Here is a 23,122-nt window from a genome sequence, read left to right on the forward strand (position 1 = left end):
TTAGATCTAGTTATAGTTGCGAGCAATCTGTTTGACATATCACTGATAGTGTAATGGTGAACGCGAAGGGCTGGGAAGCATCGTGATTTTATTGTAAAGGTTCGAAACACCTTGAAAGACAAAATTCTTTTCTGTTATATTTTGTTATTTATTCGAATTATTTGGCGTTATTTGTGAGTCTATAGTCCCTGTGCCTATTATCCACAATGATTCCCTTTGTGTATATGGAAATTAGCAGGATGGGTATATTACCCATACTAACGGAATGTGGGAATCCCAGTAGCATATCCGTTGTTCTGCAGTTTGCTCCTACCTCCAGTTCCCTTCGTGGTGGTTCTTCTGTCTTCAGCTATGGCTGTCCTCAGCCGATTGAAAAGTATGAAAGTCACACAACACGAAAGCAGCGCATTTGCTGCAGGAAATACGAAACTGCCAAGACGCCCAGGTGATAGTTTCATACTTTCTGCGAAATGATTAGCGCTCTCGCACCTCATTTGTGTTTATATGGACATACTTATACAGTAGACATTCAAGATGATTAACTGTGTACGTTTATTAGATTACAAAACACAAACTATTTCACTGTTTCGAAACAGCGTATCGAAACAGCCGCAGAGCCGCGCACAGCCGTTTTGCGCAGCGCGGCGCGGCGCGCTCAGTGTGGACCCGCCTTTAGCGTTGCCCTTGACATTACAACTGTAGCAGTTCTTTGTTTGTGTGGTCCATTTTTCATGGAGCATTGTTACTTACGAAAGTTAATTTCGACCTTAAGTTTTGCCCAAAAGTGTACACTGTGAGTACACGAGACAGTGTTATGTTGACAGTCAAGCACGTCAAGCATTTCATATGTTCCCTCAGTATAACAAGATACCTGATGATGGCCTGAGTACTGAAATAAAATAAAGAAAGAAGTATTTATTAGCAGCTTTTGTCAGTAAACTATCGCGCTTTTTAAATACTTTCCAGGTGCGGGGCACTATTTTTACAGAGGACTGAAGTATTTGCTTGGACAAAATATAAATAAACACTTCGAGAAAGGAAATCAACGCATCACCATAAGATCTAAAAACGTTACGCACAGCAGGTCGCACAGTGACTGTAAATGACGGAAAAAGCTGACAGATTTGTCCCTCGTGTTTTTAGTGTTTGTCAGTTCGAAAATAAAACGAGCAGATTGGCACCAGCAAGCAATGTGTTATTGGACATTTACGGAAAAGGCGCCACAGGAATCCATTTCACTGGTATGTTAACACGACGTTCGGTTTTCCGAACAACTCATTTTGTACGTGAACAGTTTATCATACGCATATACTGCAGATTGCAAGCGCAGTCTATCGGAAACATACATGGCGCAGGTGTTCATGTTTACTTACTGAAAGCACACAGAATGACGTATAGCGGATGGCAGTTATTATTCGCCGATCGCCATCAGCGTGCTTCAATATTCACTCCAATCTCTTTAGCAGCTAGGTTTTTTATGCCGGGTGATACGCGATGTATGGGCATTAAATTATGAAGATGAGCCCGACTCGCCCGAAGGGGTAATCGCAGAGCTGATACTCGTAATAGCTGCCATAAAAGTTTATAATGGCACTTTTGCCATCGTATCTCTATCTCTTCTCCAGGAAATCTTTTCATTATAGTGTTTAATAGTATTTTTATACGCCTTCATCCATCAAAGAAGGCCAGAATAATAACAAAAAGCTAGGTAACTTATGTTGGTGGGCGTGAAGCACCCAGCTTTAAAACTCACACTCGTGTCTGAAAGATCGGAAGCTTTTGACATGTCCAGTAATTAGATGGTATTAATTGATGTTACATCTTATTTTCCTCTGCGTATTTTTCCTTTCGTTCGCTCTTAAAAGAATTATACTGTTACACAATTTTGATCTGGTACTAAACTGTCGTGACACTCGTCACCAAGGTCGCTTACCAAGAATGTACTCACAGAGCAAAGCACAAGGTATTATTAAACTTTTGTTTACGACATAGAGTAATACCAATAATTTTGTTACAACATTTACTGAAATAACCGAAAAAACCTTCGCCTGTTCGTAACTGGTCGATAGTGAGACATTCTGTTTTCCTATTGGTACATAATCTGACAATATTATCCGTTTCCAAAAAAAGCTTTCGTCTGCTTGATCGGCAGCCGGATTCCGTATAGTAGTGAAAGATTTAAGTATCTTTCCTATCTTGATATCAGTAAGGGTATTATCCACAAATTACTGGGGTTGCCGCCAGGTTCTGCTGATAACATTAAATACATAATCTCAGGAGAAACGTTTCATCTACCTCACCTTTGTAAATTCCCGTTTACATACTGTTGTTCCGGTGAAGATACTACTTCAGAGATAAGATCATTATGCAACAACGATTTGTGGTAGAAATGTGACGACCAATATACGTCCAAAAATACCACAGTTACAGTACTCCAGGTAGCTACTACGAGTATTCTAGAAAACAACAGTTGCTAATTGTTGACTTGAGGTTCGGGTTTATAACTTGTAACAGTTTAGTACAAAAGTCCACAGAGAGATGTATTTATTGAGATCTCTGTGTGACATGCCTACTGTCCTGGATGTTTAAGGAAACAATTTTGCTGTTTTTTGTTATAACATCTGACAACAAATGATTTACCGTAGTTACTGACCTAGGCTCTAATAAATGGTATCTTTCCTGAAAGACGGCTATAGCTATATTTTTCATCCACTGGGAAACACAGTTTGAATTAGAAGTTTAACTGTTAATGTAATGTTTTTTCCGTAGCCCAAGAGCCATGGCGGTTTGTTTGAGATCTGACTCATTCTAAAACTCAGTTCTTTGTTGTCACATCCCTTCAGAATGGAAGCGGGAATGGGGCAAAGGAGTTCCCAGTTGGGAACATTTGGATTGGGATTTCCATTTTGCCTTACAACCAAAAGTCTTGGTGTGGAGTGGGAGACAGGAGCTTTTTATTGTTCCTTTCTGGGAGAATACGAATTACCACAAACTTGACTGCTATAATTATAGTACAAAACAGTTCAGGGCATACATCACATTCTCAGTTTAACTTCATAACCGATGTTGTTTTGCTATGGAATTCATCACATGTGACACGAGTTTTCTCAGTGTTTAATTTTTCCTAACAGACTGAATAAACTCCAGCCGCATTTTGTTCTTCAGCGTTTATTTGGAGGCGGTAGACGTTAAAGGTACTACAAGCATAGAGTCGGGTCAGTAACCTTACCTCATACAGAATGCCCTCATTCCGTATATCTCTCTCCCCTCCCTCTTTTCTGCTCCCCCCTCCCGATGTCTTCCATTAAGACAAAATGGCGCAGCAGTGTCGTATTATCAGTGTAAATAGTAACCAAATTAACATATTCTGTTTGTCCAGCGGTCTCCCAAATGGCAAAACACGTTTTTCTAAAATGTTTGAGTAGACGGGGTTTAAAATAGTTAACGGTTTGAGCTTGGTTTATTTAAAATGCAACCAAAAATAGCTGTTGTCATATGTTTGATGCCGCTGTAGGTTCAATTAATTAGCGCTGCGTGTTTTTATACACCAGTTAAGCAGGTGTACGGGATGAATCTATAATAGCCAGCGGTAAATTTGCATCTAGCACAAATGAAGAAGTATATTAGTCGTAGAGTTTCCTTATCTGAGCACTTTTCGTACATTATTAATAAATTACGGCGAAAAAAGGCTGACCACCCTCGAAACTGCGAACCGTAATTTTAGTTACATGTGATTCATAAACAATGACTGATGCCATTGTTCGATTATATCACGTGCCATTTTAGACTTGAACTTTCTACATAATACGTGACGGATATAAAGGATGACGATTAGGTACCTCAGGTTGTGTCTCTCAACTGCAGACAGGACAGAGACGCGATAGTAGCCAGTAACAGTACAGTGACGTCATGTATGTTTAAAAAGGAGAAACGTGACACTGGATGTGGAAACCATTAAGGAACTTATGTAGCTCAGCAGTACCATACTATGAAACCAAACGTCCTAGGAGAGTTATCACACTCGACACTTAGGTTCCACTTCGATTCGTGTGTGACCTTACGCTGCCGTACCGAGATCAGTTGACGACCATTGGAATCACACTTTGTTTGCTGAACGCAAATTAGCACTTGTAGAAGGACATTCAGAGATCTTAAGCAACAGTTATGGTCAGATGAATCCGTCTCCTTCGCCAGTAAGCCACAAACAGAATGTTCTTGGAGTCGTCGCGCAGAAATTTCTAAACTTCAAACACACGTCTGTGCAATGAAATATTCGTGGTGGGTCCACACATTCTTTGTTACACCATGAAAGCGGTAAGTTATATGCAACTGTAGAATGCATTAAAGCCTGTTCTTACAACATATGACGTTATGTCCTTGGGGCGCTATGATATCGCTGAGTTTCTTATATGTATCGCGCAATTTGGCTCGTTAGTGCATTTCATACGCGAGCGACTAGTGACCGCGAAGGAGCTGATTGACCAGCACAACAACATGATTTTATCTTACTGATCCTTTTGGGATACCAAAAGTAGAGTCACACATTGTTCAAGCATTGTGTCAAGGAACTTAGATATCTCGAATTCGTTAGCTGAATGCAAGTTAGCCTGGGCAGAAGGACCTTTAAGGATCTTGAGTAACATCCTATGGTCTTATGCTCTGGACGCACTGGATGCAACGAGCGAGGAATGATTCCCGAACCGGCCGGCAACATGCTGCAACGGACTGTCTAGAACATTGATACCTGACTAACAATGTATCCAATATGCTGAAGTTCCTACATACCACACTTTGCCAATCCTAGGGATCGTTTTGTGTAAGACGTGACACAACAATATGAAAATAAAAGTTTCGATTACTACTTACGTACAACGTAAAATAGCGCGAGATATTCGTAATTCTAGAAAAAATATGTCTTACTTATAGGGACAGACGGGTTACGTACAATATGTACTAGAACGCCGGCTTCTGGGCGCTACAGTCTGGAACCGCGCGACCGCTACGGTAGCAGGTTCGAATCCTGCCTTGGGCATGGATGTGTGTGATGGCCTTAGGTTAGTTAGGCTTAAGTAGTTCGAAGTTCTAGGGGACTGATGACCTCAGAAATTAAGTCCCATAGTGCTCAGAGCCATTTGAACCATTTTTTTGTAGTAGAACCAACAACGGACAATAAGAAAGGAGCACTGACTGAAATAAAAAAAAAGTTTCAAAAGTGGGATTAAAATTCAGAATGAAAGGATATCAGTGATAAGATTCACTGACAGTGTTATCCTTAGTGAAAGTAAGGAAGATCTGTTGAGTGGAGCCGGCCGGAGTGGCCGTGCGGTTCTAGGCGCTTCAGTCTGGAACCGCGCGACCGCTACGGTCGCAGGTTCGAATTCTGCCTCGGGCATGGATGTGTGTGATGTCCTTAGGTTAGTCAGGTTTAAGTAGTTCTAAGTTCTAGAGGACTGATGACCACCGATGTTAAGTCCCATAGTGCTCAAAGCCATTTGATTTGTTGAGTGGAGTGACCAAACTAGTGAGCATAGAATATGAAGTGGAGGAAACCAAAGAAAGAGGAAAGTAGTGAGGAGTAGGACAAATGAGATTAACGATAAACTTAACTTTTTTTCGTTGAGACCCCCACAAATTGATGAAAGGGAAAACGTTTATCGCTTATTACATTTCCGCTCTTCATCCAGTAAAACTGCCGCATCAGGCACGACATTTTAATTCATCACTTCTTTACTACTGCTAACATTAGCGACACATTTTTCAGACAGTATTCACATGTACCAGAGAATATACCTGCAAAATTATATAATTCTACGACATATATTTCAGGAATAAGGGGTCATAAACATTGAGCTACGTGAAAAAGGAACTGCAGGGCGAATTTGCTATAGCTATAGGTGAAAGGTGTGTACAAGTATGTTTGAAATACGTTAAACACACACATCAAAAAAACTTTGCTTCACGCCGGTTCCCAGAATTCCTGAAGATAGACGTTGATTCTGGATGTTGTCTCTTTGACTGTTCAGAGATGTCACTAAACCCGCCCAAAGACGTAAACAACCATGCATGAGGAGCGCCTATTAGACAGAGGGGGTCCGACAGCCGATCAGTTCCAGTCATTGCACCAGGAAGGAGGTACACGGCTCGTGTTGTCTGTAGTTAAAAAAAAAATGGTTCAAATGGCTCTGAGCACTATGGGACTCAACATCTTAGGTCATAAGTCCCCTAGAACTTAGAACTACTTAAACCCAAGTAACCTAAGGACATCACACACACCCATGCCCGAGGCAGGATTTGAACCTGCAACCATAGAAGTCCCGCGGTTCCGGACTGCAGCGCCAGAACCGCTAGCCCACCGCGGCCGGCGGTCTGTAGTTCAACCATGGCTAGACGGCCAATACTGCGGTTCGATCGCGTCCGCATTGTTACTTTGTGCCAAGAAGGGCTCTCAACAACGGAAGTGTCCAGGCGTCTCAGAGTGAACCAAAGTGATGTTCTTCGGATATGGAGGAGATACAGAGAGACAGCAACTATCGATGACATGCCTCACTCAGGCCGCCTAAGGGCTACTTCTGCAGTGGATGACCGCTAACTACGGATTATGGCTCGGAGGAACCCTGACAGCAACGCCACCATGTTGAATAATGCTTTTCGTGCAGCCACAGGACGTCGTGTTACGACTCAAACTGTGCGCAATAGGCTGCATGATGCGCAACTGCACTCTCGACGTCCATGGCGAGGTCCATCCTTGCAACCACGACTCCATGTAGCGCGGTACAGATTGGCCCAACAACATGCCGAATGGATCGCTCAGTTCTCTTCACCGATGAGTGTCGCATATGCCTTCAACCAGACAATCGTCGGAGACGTGTTTGGAGTCAACCCAGTCAGGCATAGACACACTGTCCTGTAAGTGCAGCACGGTGGAGGTTCCCTGCTGTTTTAGGGTGGCATTATGTGGGGCCGACGTACGCCGCTGGTGATCATGGAAGGCGCCGTAACGGCTGTACGATACGTTAATGCCATCCTCCGACCGATATTGCAATCGTATCTGCAGCATATTGGCGAGGTATTCGTCTTCATGGACGACATTTCGCGCCCCCATAGTGCACATCTTGTGAATGACTTCCTTAAGGATAACGACATCGCTCGACTAGAGTGCCAGCATTTGCTCCGGACATGAGCCCTATCGAACATGCCTGGGATGGATTGTAAAGGGCTGTTTATGGACGACGCGACCCACCAACCACTCTGAGCGATCTACGCCGAATTGTCGTTGAGGAGTGGGACAATCTGGACCAACAGTACCTTGATGAACTTGTGGATAGTATGCCACGACGAATTCAGGCATGCATCAATGCAAGAGGACGTGCCACTGGGTATTAGAGCTACCGGTGTGTACAGCAATCTGGACCACCATCTCTGAAGGCCTCTCTGTATGGTGGTACAACATACACTGTGTGGTTTTCATGAGCAATAAAAAGGGCAAAAATGATGTTTATGTTGATCTTTACTGCAATTTTCTGTACAATTTCCGGAACTCTCGGAACCGAGGGGATGTGTGTATTTTGAAATATCTCTGACATGTGCGTATACAGTGGAAGGGTAAAAAGCTCTTCCTTATTCCCTGGACTGATTTCAACCTAACTTGGTCCACATGTTACTTATTAAATAGAAAGAAAAACTGTGCGGCTAAGAACCACCAACGTTTTATTGCGTTGGAGGTGATGGACAGAGAAGAAAGGGGCCGGAGAGGAATGAAAGAAAGCAAAGGTAAAGGAGAAGGTGGACACACACGGGGGAAGAGGGGGGTGCAAGATGTGCAGAAAGAGGGGAAGGGTGAGATGGATAGAGAGAAGGTGACGGTGGAGATGGACAGAGATGGGAAGGAGGTGACGGACTCTGAAAATGGGAGGAAGGCATGGGCAGAGAGAGGGTACAAGAAGAGGGGGACCTCTTGACTGACAGAGAGAGATGAGGAAAGAGAAATGGGGGAGGAGGAGATTGACTTAGAATGGAATAAATACATACAGAGGCAACACCAGGTACTCAGTATTGCTAAAAACAAGCAACTTTGCATTATTGCCAAGTGGTCGAGCTGTAAGAAAATTTCAGCTTAGGTGTGACAGATCGGTATGACAGAGCTACATACGTAGCGGTGGTCCACAACAAATAAGGTAATGCACATGAGAAGGAAACACAATCCTGTAATGTTCAAATAGAGTATTAATGGTATGCTCCTTGACATAGTCATATCAGTTTAATATCTAGGCGTAACGATGCAAAACGAAGTGAAATGGAATGAGCACGTAAAGTCATTCGTAGGGGAGGCGAATTATCGACTTCGGTTCATTGGGAGAATTCTGGTAAAGGGCAGCTGAAAGACCAGCTCATCTGTAAAGGAGTCCAGGTATAAAACACTTTTGCGACCCTTTATTGAGTACTGCTCGAGTGTTTGGAACCCAACCAGGTTAAATTTAAGGAGGACATCGAAGTTTGATTTGTTACCTATTGGTTCGATCTTAAAGTAAATACATGTGTATGTACATTTTAACAGCGTTCGAGAGCTCCTGGGAAGAGCTGTGCAGCACAAAGAAGAAATGATGCTTGACGTCCCGTTGATGTCGATGTCATCAACAACAGATCAGAAACACGGACTGGGAAACAGATCAGCCCATTATTTTTAATTGGGAATCTGTCCCTGTATTCAGCTGATTCGTATAAGGAAATGAGAAATGTGGTAAATACCTTGGCGGGGACTGTCGGCACAGCACACTTGGAGCTACTTTTCCACCGAAAAATTTGGCTAGTGGGTCTCTTTGGTAGTGGTCTAGATTATAAATTGAAAATCTTGTCCTCCTTGTTTTGCAGAAACATTCACCACAAACGTAACAAATGTTATGTCACTCTATTCCTCTTCTCTCTGGCTTCATTTTAGCGTTAAGTAAGTAAATAGTTTTTTTCATGTTCCAATGATTCGATTGGTAGAAGTGTACTGGTATTGCATATTACGAAATATTGCTGGAGTCCGGGTTCAGTGCGACGCAGTGCGTACTGTTTCTTCGCGACGAGAAAAAAGCCCTTGCATACCAATGTACCCTACTCTGCTGGGTCTTTTGGATGAAACATCAGTAGTAATTCTCTGAGATTCCCTCTCTATCACTCTGTCTGAATGTCTCACGCACTCTCCAGAACACACACACACACACACACACACACACACACACACACACACACACGCAAGCACGCACATACACAAATGTAAATCTCAATCTTTCAGCCGGGAAACGTGAAAGAGTGGAATACAGTATTCTATATCTTAATCCCAAATCATTCTTTTTGCAGATAGCAGTGAGGTTTCCACAATGTTTGCTCCTCAGAAAACGTGACCTAAGATACGACTGGTATAAACATTTTTCCGCTCTTCGGTCATTTGGCCCTGTAGGGTACCATGTGTACCAAAACGTTTAGCAGACTCTGCGACGCGTAATATGGACGCATTCACATGCCGTAATCAGCTCCAAAATAGCAAACACCGGTGGCGTAAGCTAAATGCGGCAGTTAATCGTAACGCTCGTGCCCGGCAGCTGTCGACATTCCCAGCGAGTGACGTAACGGGAGTACCTGCTGGCTGTTCAGTAATCCCATAACGTAAAAAAAAAAAAGAGCCACCGGAGACCAACAGTGGCAGCGAACATTAATCACTGATACAGCCTATCAGCCTTAATCTTACAACTTCTGCCGTTGCTTGGTGTAAGTCGAAATTTATTTGCGTACTTTACGGCACCCGGTTCCATAAATAAATCACTTATCTTCGTAGTTCTATCCGATAATAATAAAACTAATAAAATAATTGTCAAGTTGAAACGTCCCCTTAAAACAATTGTACACGACTGTGCCTAAACTGACACACAATAATGTTAGCGCAACGCAATCTGACTATCAAAAATCCCTACAAAGGAATGGCCCTGACTAACATTAACCTGTACCTTTCACAAATCACTTACCTCACCAGAAATCTTCGTTACTCGAACTACTGCAGAACAGCGAGCGCCACTACTGCCAGCTAAATAAAAGATTCAGACTACTGAAGGCACTAACTACTGATAGGGATAGTTAGCAAATGAAAGATTTTAATAGAGAACAATGTATTTACCTTAATATTCATAATTGACATCCAGTATTACAAATTATCAAAACTCCGCCATCTCTCTCCCCACATCCACCACTGCTGGCGGCTCACCTCCAACTGCCCAACGCTATGCGCTGTTCACATCCAGCTGCCGCTGCCCAACACTACAATGGCAGACAACAATGCAAACTAGCCACAGGCTGCACACAGCACAGCCAGTGATTTTCATATAGAGCGCTACGTAACGTTGCCAATAAGAAAACATAAACAGCCTACTTACAAAGTGACCATAATTTTCACGTCAAATAAACGTAACGACCGAATTAAAAATTATAGACGTTTTAACCGCCTGCAGGTCCAAAGATGTTTACTCAGAAATCTAAAACGCTTGGCGCAGCCCTACAGCACGAATTTTTATAGTGGAGGACAGCCAGAGTTCGATCGGAGGTTCGATGGAGCGTGAACAGCTGTGACGGGGCGTGAGCGCGGTTGCCAGAGGTGGGAGTGGACGTCTGTACGTTCGGCTGAGCAGGGCCGATGGCGGCCGCCGAGACTGGCAATTGGGCCGCCGTCTGTTGCGCATCTGTAAGTCCGTTGAGCGGACGCCCCGTATGTAGGATTCCATCCCGACTGCAATTTCTGATGAATGGCAGTCTTTTGAATTTAGTTCGTGTCTAATGATTCGTGTGGTATCGATACCTACGATGCCACAAGGTAGGTGCGCTCTCGGAGGTTGGCACTCGAGAGCGGACGAACAACGCCGACCACAGCGCCCTCTAGCCGACGCTGTGGAGCTCGACGAGCGCCGCTCCACCTTCAGCCCAGTTCTTCAAAGAGCAGACGGCCGGGCCACTTCCCTTCAGCTTCGCTTGGAATAGAGACTTTACACTACTTATGACGGGTCCAAGGCTTCGCACCTACGTGCTCACCCGTACCAAAATTACGTATACATTTTTATATTCATGCACCAGCAAAAAACCTCCTTTACTTTACTTGCAGTACCGACGTCCTTTACCTAATCTGCTCCTTCTCGCTTCCTTCATTCGGCCTCTCTGTCAGCTTCAGGGGCAGAACCAAGCGCCGCCTTCCAGGCGGGATACAAATATTCGGCCTTCTGTTCACCTGCTGTCATTATAGTGTACATCGAATACAGAAGGTGCGTATCTCTTAGAGGCGTTTCAGAATTTATTAAACTGTTTTTCTGCTATGACTTGGTCGTAATTGTAATGAGGGGCTATATTCTGTACATACGTGTCTGGCGATTACACCGTCTGGGACAGCCAGTTTCCAGTAGTTTTGTGTTGCTTCTTTCGTTTGTGTAACTCGTGTCGTAAGTTTGAAGCAGTCGAACCATCAAAACCTTGACTGTCTCAATCTGTACTTATACCATTGATCTTAATGTATTCTGTGGAGATCTTAAAAGAGTGGTGTTGTTGTTTTTAGGTTGGCGGCTATTTATACCGCGTCTGCCACTATCTCAAGAAGCGAATGGTTTTTTTTTACCGCTTACTATTATTTAATCTTGTTCGGGTTAGTTCTTTGGTAGGTTCAAAGTAAGTTAGTAGCTGACAAAACTGTGTGACCCACAGAGGCTGTATTTTCATATGCAAGCGCCATACCATTATTATTATCGTCACATGTGTTTCTGTCAACGCTGTTTCTTGCTTGCACTGAGGCACGTTGTCCTCCCCATGGCTTGTTCACATACTACTGTGTCTTTCACTTCCGAGGTTGTGGCCTCTAAATAACGTCTCATATTTCTTGGTCATCTGTTGACGCGGTTATCTACTAAAATCTTACTGAGCCCGTTATTAGCAGTAATCTGTTATTTTATGGTTGCAACCAATATTGTTGTTATTTACAGTATTGCGTCACTTCCTTTTTTCAAACTTAAAACTGGTACTTAGGTTTTTCTGTGAATAAGCGGTTATGTGACTGAAAATTACCTCTGATATCTCTGTTTCAGGTAACCAGTGTTGCGATTCTCGTTTAGTTGCTGCTTTCAAAAATTGAAATTCTGTACTGTTCCCCTTAAATAGTTTATATAGTGATAATTTACTTCCTTATATAAAAGGCCATTAGGCCGTTATTGTAGGCGACTGTTACGTACTGCTACCTGTCTAGTGCACTGACTGCTTGAAGTGACTAGCGTTACGCCTGGAGCTCAGTCCTGTTTACGTTTCCATTACGTAAGTAACTTGAAAATTTATGTTAGCGATGGTTATTTGTCCTGGAAGTACTTTCTTCCGGTTCTTAAACGGGCCACTGGACGTTATAACAGTTAATCAAAACTTGTAAGACTTGCCTAGAACCTACTTGTATTACTTTATTTTTTATTTTGCTTTGATATCTTTGATGCGGGCTTGGAGTCGTGGCAACACTTGCGTAGCTGCGTTATGCCAGTTTTGTTTCTTTTTACTTGCTTGTATCTGAATATGATTCGCACGGTATTGTATTTAAAGCTAGTTAAAAGTCATTCAATCCGGAGACAGAACTGAATGGTTGTAAGCGTTGGAGCAAAATTGTTCCTTGGACCTGAACCTTAACACTATAATTAACCCTTTGCCTAATGAGTTATATAATAATTGCTCCCAAGATTTCACGCTATATAGTAATTATTTTAAATTTTCCATATTGATTAATCATCTATCGTTTTGGTTCAAGTCTACTTTAATAAAGAGTGTTAAATTATGTTTTCGTATTTAAAGTGCCCAGCACCTTACCATTCACCTCCTCCGCTACCTACCACATTAAAAGGATTTGGAAGATCAGTTGAATGGTATGGACGGTGCCTGAAAGAAGAAAATCAATAACAATGGAGTGTAATGAAGTAAAGTCAGGCACTGTTAAGAGAGTTAAATGACGGATTTTGCTACAACTGATGACGATCGAATTAAACAGGATATAAAATGCAGATTGGCAATATCAAGAAAAGTTTTTCTGAAAAAGATATTTTTTATTAATATCAATTATACATTCAAGCGTTAGGGAGAATTTTCTGAAAGTATTTCTTTGGAGTTATCCTTCCATATAGAGATGAAACGTGGACGATGGAGCAGTACACACAAGAGGAGTATAGGCGCTTTTGAAATGTAGTGTTACAAAAGAATGCTGAAGGTTAGGTGGACAGATAGATTTTCTAATGAAGATGAGTGAAAAGAAATTTATTGTACAGCTTGATTAGAAGAAGGGGTAGGCTAATAGGTCACATCCTGGTGAGTCAAGGAATGATTGGCTCTGTGATGTAGAGAAACGTGGTGGGCGAAAATTATAGAGGTAGACCATTGTTCGACTACAGTAAACGGCTTCATGCCAATGTAGAGTGCAGTAGTTATGCAAAAACGAAGAGGCATGTCAGGATAGACTGCGTGGAACCTAGAAAGAAGGCGCAGTAATTGAAACACTTTACTCGTATTTGGGAGAACAACGGTTCATATCCACAACCGGGCAACTAGATTTAGGTTAAAGGTAAAACCTTCCAGGTTGTTAGGCCACGTCACTCTCCTATTCATATTATTCTACACGACCGACGTCTGAAGCCTTGTGCTGTGCTTTTCTTCAGGAACTTCAGGTGTTCACCGTGAACACTGGAAGATACTGAAGAGGATCCCAGCAGAGGGCTCGAAACGCCGATCGTAAACAAGAATCCGAAGCAGAACATGACGTGACCTAACAACCTGGAAGATTTTACCTTCAATGGAAATGGCTACGGAAGTCTGCGAACTTACATAGATTTAGGTTTTCCGTATTTTTCCTAAATTACTTAACGGAAATACCTGGATGATTCCTTCCTCAATTCGAATTTGACGTGGGTGTCTAATGATTTCGTCGTTAATACGTCGTTAAACCATAATCCGTCCTAAACTCACGAAATAGACTCTGGAGGGAACTGACACCATGAATCCTGTAGAGCTCTCCATAAATCCTTAAGGGAGGAGATCTCTTCTGCACAGCACGTTGCAAGGCATCCCAGATTTGCTCAATAATGTTCATGTCTGGGGAGTTTGGTGGCCAGTGGAAGTATTTAAAGTCGGAAGAGTGTTCCTTGAGCCACTCTGTAGCAATTCTGGACGTGTGGGGTGTCGTACTGTCCAGCTGGAATTGCCCAAGCCTGTTCGGAATGCACAATGGACATGAGCGGATGCAGGTGATCAGACAGGATGCTTACGTGCATGTCGCGTATCAGAGTCGTATCTAGACGTATCAGGAGTCCTATACAATCCTACTGCACACGCCCCACACCGTTACAGAGCTTCCACCAGCTTGAACAGTCCCCAGCTGATATGCAGGATCCATGGATTCATGCGTGTGCTGCATACCCGTACATGTCCGTGCGCTTGATACAACCAGGCAACATGTTTTCAGTCATCAACAGTGCAATGTTTGGTGTTGACGGGCCCAGGAGAGGCGTAAGGCTTTGTGTCGAGCAGTCATCAAGGGTACACGAGTGGGCCTTCGACTCTGAAAGCCCTATCGATGATGTTTCGTTGAACGGTTCGCACACTGACACTTGTTGACAGTCCATCACTGAAATCTGCAGCAATGTGCGGAAGGGTTGCACTTTTGTCACGTTGAACGATTCTTTTCAGTCGTCGTTAGTTCAGTTCTTGCAGGGTCTTTTTCCGGCCGCAGCGATGTCGGAGATATGATGTTTTACCGAATTCCTGATATTCAAGGCACACTCGTCAAATGGTCGTACGGGAAAATCACCCCTTCATCGCTACCTCGGAGATTCTGTGATCCTTGCTCGTGCGCCGACTGTAACACCTCGTCCAAACTCACTTAAATGCTGAATAACCTGCCATCGTAGCAGTAGCAACCGATCTAACAACTGTGCCAGATGCTTGTTGTCTTATGTAGGCGTTGCCGACCGCAGCGTTGTATCCTGCCTGTTTACATATCTCTGTATTTGAATACGCATGCCTATACCAGTTTCTTTAGCGCTTCAGTTTACTCTAATGTGTAAGGCGATAACCAACATGGATGTAAAAAAAAAACTAAACTCTTCGATTTAGTGCCCAAAAGAAACCATATTTGAGGCTGCAATGACAAAGTTAGGAACATTTATTATTTCCTACAGAGGTTTACTGAATGTATCGATTCTCCTGCCGTTGCTTAAAAAGATAAAGTACTCACACTTTATAAGAGACGCGAGCATTTATCTCTGGCAGACAAGCTCTCTTCTTGTTGACCGCCAATCACACAGGTCTCCCCGCCATTAATCATTAGGTATTTTATAGTTTAGAGCTAAATAGCTACTGCGCGAAACTGAAGCCACTGAATGAACGTGAACGAGATGAGGGTAAAAAAAAATGGATAGCAGAAATTAATTATGCCAGCCGGTGTGGCCGAGCGGTTCTAGGCGCTTCAGTCTGGAACCGCGCGACCGCTACGGTCGCAGGTTCGAATCCTGCCTCGGGCATGGATATGTGTGATGTCCTTAGGTTAGTTAGGTTTAAGTAGTTCTAAGTTCTACGGGACTGATGACCTTAGATGTTAAGTTCCATAGCGCTCAGAGCCATTTGAAGTAATTAATTATTATTTCCATCGCCACAAGCAGATGGGTAACTCGGGGTATTGTAAAGCCTGGGTGAAATCTTACATTCACAATGTGACACATGGAATAACAACTAAATGACAGTGACATTTTCCTGTGTTGTTTTTATATGGGCCTACTTGCGACGCAACGGTTTTAAATAGTTTAACAGCCCGAACGATTTTTAAGTAACTGGATCAACGAGTTTAAAGCCACACTCTTTACGTGCATGCATCTGCATCCCAAACGATCGTGAAAAACAGTTGACTGTGTATGTTACGAATACGTAGAAATTTTTAGATTAAAAGTTGCGGAAAGTCTTAGAAAACGCCAAAGCTGTCTTAAAAAGGGGTATAATAGTGCCACCAGTCTACTTAATTGATGAGAGGATCGTAGAAGACTGACAGTACAAAACCACATTTTATCTTATGAGCAGTTACGAACATGAGAGAAATTCACTCCAAATTATTCGTACTGCAGTCTCACAACGTGTAGAAACTGACATATTCATATAATTCTCAGTTTGAATCTACAGGTCGTACCACAAAACACTCGAAAACTGTGGACCCGTAGTAATGCCTGGATGAGTCTAGTGGTCATATATATTCCCCTCACAAATCGAAGATCACAGTTGATCGATGAGAAGATAATAATACTTTGAACACCTGCTGAGTAAGGACGCCATATGTGGATGCAATTGACATCTGATATCGACAAATATTTGACATAGTAACAAAATTACGCAGAGATCAAGTATAATAAATTCATAATAAAACGATAAACAGAGGTTTTCATTTCGTGTATTGTAGAAAAATCAATTATTTTTGCTGTAATTTCGTAAGCTTCAGACAAAAAGAATCATATTACATTTAACTCAAGCATTTTTCCGCATCAGTAACACTGTCTTTAAGATAACTTAAGCACTCATTCTAATTCTTTCAGTCAAATAATATTTTAGGTCTTTAATCAAAATTGAAATTTCGTAAGAATTTTACGTACTTGAGTTTTTCTCCGTCACGAAAATTTTACGATTCTTTTCGTAAGAAGTTTATTAAAATATAGCTGGTAAACTTATGACTTTTTGTAAATTCTAGACGGCTACCTATTAAAACTGTAACACCACGAGGGATAGTAAATAACGTAATTTTTTCTTCTTGTGCTTAGGAATCACACAGCATTAAATTTGTAGGTGATTTGACGATACAAAGGATGAGAAATTTAATATATAGAGCTGCCACCTCTGTGCCAACAATGACGCTAAGCCGTTTGGAAATCAAGTCTCTCAGCAAACCATGACCAGATGTTTTCAACGGGTGAGAAATCTGGAGAAAGTGCCGGCCAAGGCAACCCTCCATACTGACGTAGGTTAGGACATATATGCATGTCCGAAGGAACAGACACTGTGTAAGTAGGCTGTTTATGTTTTCTTATTGGCAACGTTACGTAGCGCTCTGTATGAAAATCACTGGCTGTGCTGTGTGCAGTCTGTGGCTAGTTTGCATTGTTGTCTGCCATTGTAGTGTTGGGCAGCGGCAGCTGGATGTGAACAGCGTGTAGCGTTGCACAGTTGGAGGTGAGCCGCCAGCAGTGGTGGATGTGGGGAGAGAGATGGCGGAGTTTTGTAATTTGTCATGAACTGCAATATATATTATGACTATTAAGGTAAATACATTGTTTGTTCTCTATTAATATCTTTCATTTGCTAACTATCCCTATCAGTAGTTAGTGCCTTCCGTAGTTTGAATCTTTTATTTAGCTGGCAGTAGTGGCGCTCGCTGTATTGCAGTAGTTCAAGTAATGAAGATTTTTGTGAGGTAAGTGATTTCTGAAAGGTATAGTTTAATGTTACTCAGGGTCATTCTTTTGCAGGGATCTTTGATAGTCAGATTGCGTTGCGCTAAAAATATTGTGTGTCAGTTTAAGCACAGTCCTGTAAAATTGTTCTAAGAGGACGTTTCATAAAGCATTTCACTTTTGTTTATCATGAGGTAAGTACATTGACTTCTGCAGAACTTAGCTTTTGGAGGACAATAATTACGACACTTCCACAGAATTATCTTACAGCAAGACGCACAGTTTAGCGCTACAGTACACGTATTTGAGTGATTAATTTTGTACTTAAAACATTTATTTTTAAAGATTTTTGAATTACAAAGAAAGTTTTCCGTGATACATTTCATTACATTGCTGTAATCTGTAACACCTGAGGGTATAATTACATTAATCCTCAGGGGGGTGCACGCTTACTTTGTGTACCATGTGTTTGGCAAGCACAAGGAGCCCTAGCTAATATGGAATTTGCTTACACAACTTTACACATCGGTACCATATTTCTCTAACACATAAATCACACAGCTATCTGAGCATTTAACTGAGAGACAAACATTTTTTTACTACATCAGTGACACATGTTTACGTAATTACACCGTTGTATATCTTCACACTTACGAAATTGTATTTTGTCTGTACTTTGTGAACTGTTCATATTTTTTCGGACCCATTGTGATATTGTGAGAGCTTTGAATGATATATTTGGTGTGGGATCACGATTTTTAAAGTACGTTTGAGGTAGATGACACTACTGAAATGAGCAGAGAATTTTCTTTAGGTTTTGAAATTATTGCAGCAAGCTACGACGTTTTTGAGATTTGACTGAGGTGTTATGATGTTATTTTTACGACGACAATGTGTATTATGCTGTTGAGGTATGTTTATGATCAATAAGCCGATGTTATATGAGGAATTTGATTATGCTACATATTTATTAAGATGAAATATTGCAGAAGTGTCGACGAATAAGGTAAGGAATAATGAGTAGTGTTTAGGGACTCTGATTTGTGAAAGGGATGTTGGAAACCAAGAAACGTACTTTAAGAGTTATGAAATGTGTGTAAATGCGTGAATGTATCACAATGCCGGTGAAAATTTTATGGACACTGTTATATTCATGGGATTTCGTTTCTACACATTTGTAACGTAAATTTTCGACCCGTGAAATTTTCATATGAGACTGTCACTGTAGCGGAGGCTGGTGTCGTGAATGTTTCTGTAAGAGGGTTAAGTGACCACCTGCACGTAATGCGCCGTGGGCACCCAGCTGGGCGACAGTCGCCTGGAAGAAAGCCATTAGCGTGTGCCCCTTTCAGAGGTACAGGTAGAGAAAAAAAAAAAGAGGGAGGCCATGTCCTCGCTATTGACGTTCCTTTGTGGAAAGCATCGCAAAAACGACATGGTCGAACTTGAAAACATATGATTACACTGTGGAGCTCTTAATTTATGATATTTACTGAAATGCCTAATGAAATGACGAGAAATTTTTTTATGTCTATACACTTGATTGTGACTACTGTCTCTCTAGTTGAGAGATTTTTCTACTAACTTATGAAATGCCTCATGACTACTGAATGATGTTCTTATGCTTTACTTTGTACATAGTTGCTTATTTCATTTGATATCTGGTTTCCAGCTGTGTTGCAGCATTGGTTTCATAAAATAAAATTAAATGCATTTGCTAATGTGAACACTTTCTGTCAACAGATCTACACTCCTGGAAATGGAAAAAAGAACACATTGACACCGGTGTGTCAGACCCACCATACTTGCTCCGGACACTGTGAGAGGGCTGTACAAGCAATGATCACACGCATGGCACAGCGGACACACCAGGAACCGCGGTGTTGGCCGTCGAATGGCGCTAGCTGCGCAGCATTTGTGCACCGCCGCTGTCAGTGTCAGCCAGTTTGCCATGGCATACGGAGCTCCATCGCAGTCTTTAACACTGGTAGCATGCCGCGACAGCGTGGACGTGAACCGTATGTGCAGTTGACGGACTTTGAGCGAGGGCGTATAGTGGGCATGCGGGAGGCCGGGTGGACGTACCGCCGAATTGCTCAATACGTGGGGCGTGAGGTCTCCACAGCACATCGATGTTGTCGCCAGTGGTCGGAGGAAGGTGCACGTGCCCGTCAACCTGGGACCAGACCGCAGCGACGCACGGATGCACGCCAAGACCGTAGGATCCTACGCAGTGCCGTAGGGGACCGCACCGCCACTTCCCAGCAAATTAGGGACACTGTTGCTCCTGGGGTATCGGCGAGGACCATTCGCAACCGTCTCCATGAAGCTGGGCTACGGTCCCGCACACCGTTAGGCCGTCTTCCGCTCACGCCCCAACATCGTGCAGCCCGCCTCCAGTGGTGTCGCGACAGGCGTGAATGGAGGGACGAATGGAGACGTATCGTCTTCAGCGATGAGAGTCGCTTCTGCCTTGGTGCCAATGATGGTCGTATGCGTGTTTGGCGCCGTGCAGGTGAGCGCCACAATCAGGACTGCATACGACCGAGGCACACAGGGCCAACACCCGGCATCATGGTGTGGGGAGCGATCTCCTACACTGGCCGTACACCACTGGTGATCGTCGAGGGGACACTGAATAGTGCACGGTACATCTAAACCGTCATCGAACCCATCGTTCTACCATTCCTAGACCGGCAAGGGAACTTGCTGTTCCAACAGGACAATGCACGTCCGCATGTATCCCGTGCCACCCAACGTGCTCTAGAAGGTGTAAGTCAACTACCCTGGCCAGCAAGATCTCCGGATCTGTCCCCCATTGAGCATGTTTGGGACTGGATGAAGCGTCGTCTCACGCGGTCTGCACGTCCAGCACGAACGCTGGTCCAACTGAGGCGCCAGGTGGAAATGGCATGGCAAGCCGTTCCACAGGACTACATCCAGCATCTCTACGATCATCTCCATGGGAGAATAGCAGCCTGCATTGCTGCGAAAGGTAGATATACACTGTACTAGTGCCGACATTGTGCATGCTCTGTTGCCTGTGTCTATGTGCCTGTGGTTCTGTCAGTGTGATCATGTGATGTATCTGACCCCAGGAATGTGTCAATAAAGTTTCCCCTTCCTGGGACAATGAATTCACGGTGTTCTTATTTCAATTTCCAGGAGTGTATTAAATAATTATTTTATGATACACATTCTTCGAAAAAGGAGCTCTTGGAATGGAAAGAACAATAAGAAGGGACTGATAACAATAATTACATATATAATTTTCTTTTCAAGTACTTGGTAATTTTTTGTAGAATTAGTTTTTGTGATGCACCACTTTAATTACATAGACATTAAGATGTGAATATACATTTCCCTTGTTTGCATTGTTGTCTTTAGTGTAATGTTTTTTTCTGCTTGAGCTATGTCATGTTTAGATATAAGTTGCTGCTGCTGTTTGCCAGGCATAGTGCTACTAAATTTCACTTTGTATTACTCTGTTAAACTAGTTTTACTACTGATTTATTTTTCTTGTTTGCTGCACAGTGCCTTATATTTGTTGTAATATTGCAATTGCTTTGCCTATTTAAATTTTTTGTCATTGATGTTTGTGTTAATTGTTTTATGCTGCTGCATTGCCTCGTCCCTTAGTTTAGCATCTGAGCTCAGTAGATTTAAGTTAGCTTAAGAGGGGGTAGCCTATAAGAGAATGAGTTGCGATGAATTGGAAGAAATGCATTGAGAAGCTATAAGAAAATGGTGTGGCCAAAAAAAAAAAATAATTTTGAAAGAGGATATGAACAAAAAAAAGTAGGGTTTAGGGACAACAGGTTTAGGTAGGATTTTCTTGGAAATATATGTTGAGGTAAGATAATGGTAAATATGAGGTAAGAAATGTGTGAACAGAATACAGAAAGCATGCTTGGATAGAATTTTTTGGCTGGAGCAAATATCGAAATAAGACGAAAAATCTATGGAATGAAGTTTTGGGTTGGACTGCAGTACCAAATGTTACACTGAAAACAAACCCTGTCCTTTCCTTTTGTGTTATCCCACTATGTGTTTGTGTACCCTTGTGTATTTGTTTTATTCCTGTCTCTATGTAGTTTCATAGAATTTTTTCTTCTTCTAATACTAAGCTACATTCACTATGATGAGGAATACTGTTATCCTCAAATATAATTGGCATTAATAATATGTTATTTACCTTGTAAATATGCTTAGACATTATTTATTCTGTTTTGTTTTGATGCTCATGTGTGAAGTTGATGTTTCAATAATTATTCTGATCTTTCATGTATGTACTCATATCATAATTCCTGTTACACTGATGTATATGTTATTTCTATTCTTTTGTAAAGCCTGTATTACTACAAATGTTATCTGTATTGTTATGTTTTTAATGATGTATTTTGTACCTTTGTAATTGAATTCTCATGTTATAATATTGTAATTGACACCAGTTCATCAAATTAAGTAACTTGTAAGCATTCATTTCACTGCACACATTTCTGTTGGTCATAGTAATGCACAATATGTAAGAAGTTGGGACTGTTAGTGTTTGCACGTGTGTTACTAATTCAGCATGGGACTGGATAACAGCATTGCTGGTTCTAAGGACAATTCCAAAAACTTCGTGAGTGTACAAGTGGTGGTTTATGGACTTGCTATATTGTCTGCAAGACTTCTAAGGACAATTTAAAAACTTTGTGAGTGCACAAGTGGTGGTTATGAACTTGCTATATTATCCACAAGACTCTTCAATGGTGATTGTGCACCTGCACAATCACAACAGATGGCTGCTGGCCATCTTTACAAGGACTACAGCGGGTCTGCATCTTTGATGACCCACCAATACCATTATTTCTACAAGGACTACAGTGGGTCAGTACCATTATTTCTACAAGGACTGCAGTGGGTCTGCACCTCTGGTGGCCCACCAATACCATATTCTCTACCAGGACTACAGTGGGTCTGCTCTGTGACGACCTACCTACCAATCCTCTTCAAAACGTCGAATGACTCTGCTGTGGGTTTGCTCTGTTGTGGCCCATTACCTGTCAGCATGTCAAGAGTCAGCACTGTCTTTCCGTTGGAAGGACAACACTACTTCTTCAAGACTGCATGGAAATCCACAACTTCTGTGTGCAATTTCTTTTGCTAATGAGACTTTGTGAAAAACAAAAACTGTAATTACTATTATGATTAATGATCAGGACTATCTTTATGGACTGTGAGAAAATTTTAGCTTTTGACCAACATTTTATCAATAAGTGTGTGCATTTGATATCTTTGTTATTGTAATTATGAAAAATTTTAACAAATATGTATTGCCCAGTGCCCAAAACAATTTGTAAAAATTTTTGTGGGGAGCGTGGGGGCTATGTAAGTAGGCTGTTTATGTTTTATTATTGGCAACGTTACGTAGCGCTCTGTATGAAAATCACTGGCTGTGCTGTGTGCAGTCTGTGGCTAGTTTGCATTGTTGTCTGCCATTGTAGTGTTGGGCAGCGGCAGCTGGATGTGAACAGCGCGTAGCGTTGCGCAGTTGGAGGTGAGCCGCCAGCAGTGGTGGATGTGGGGAGAGAGATGGCGGAGTTTTGTAATTTGTCATGAACTGCTATATGTATTATGACTATTAAGGTAAATACATTGTTTGTTCTCTATTAATATCT

This window comes from Schistocerca cancellata, chromosome 5, assembly GCF_023864275.1.
Source record: "Schistocerca cancellata isolate TAMUIC-IGC-003103 chromosome 5, iqSchCanc2.1, whole genome shotgun sequence".
Lineage (NCBI taxonomy): Eukaryota > Metazoa > Arthropoda > Insecta > Orthoptera > Acrididae > Schistocerca > Schistocerca cancellata.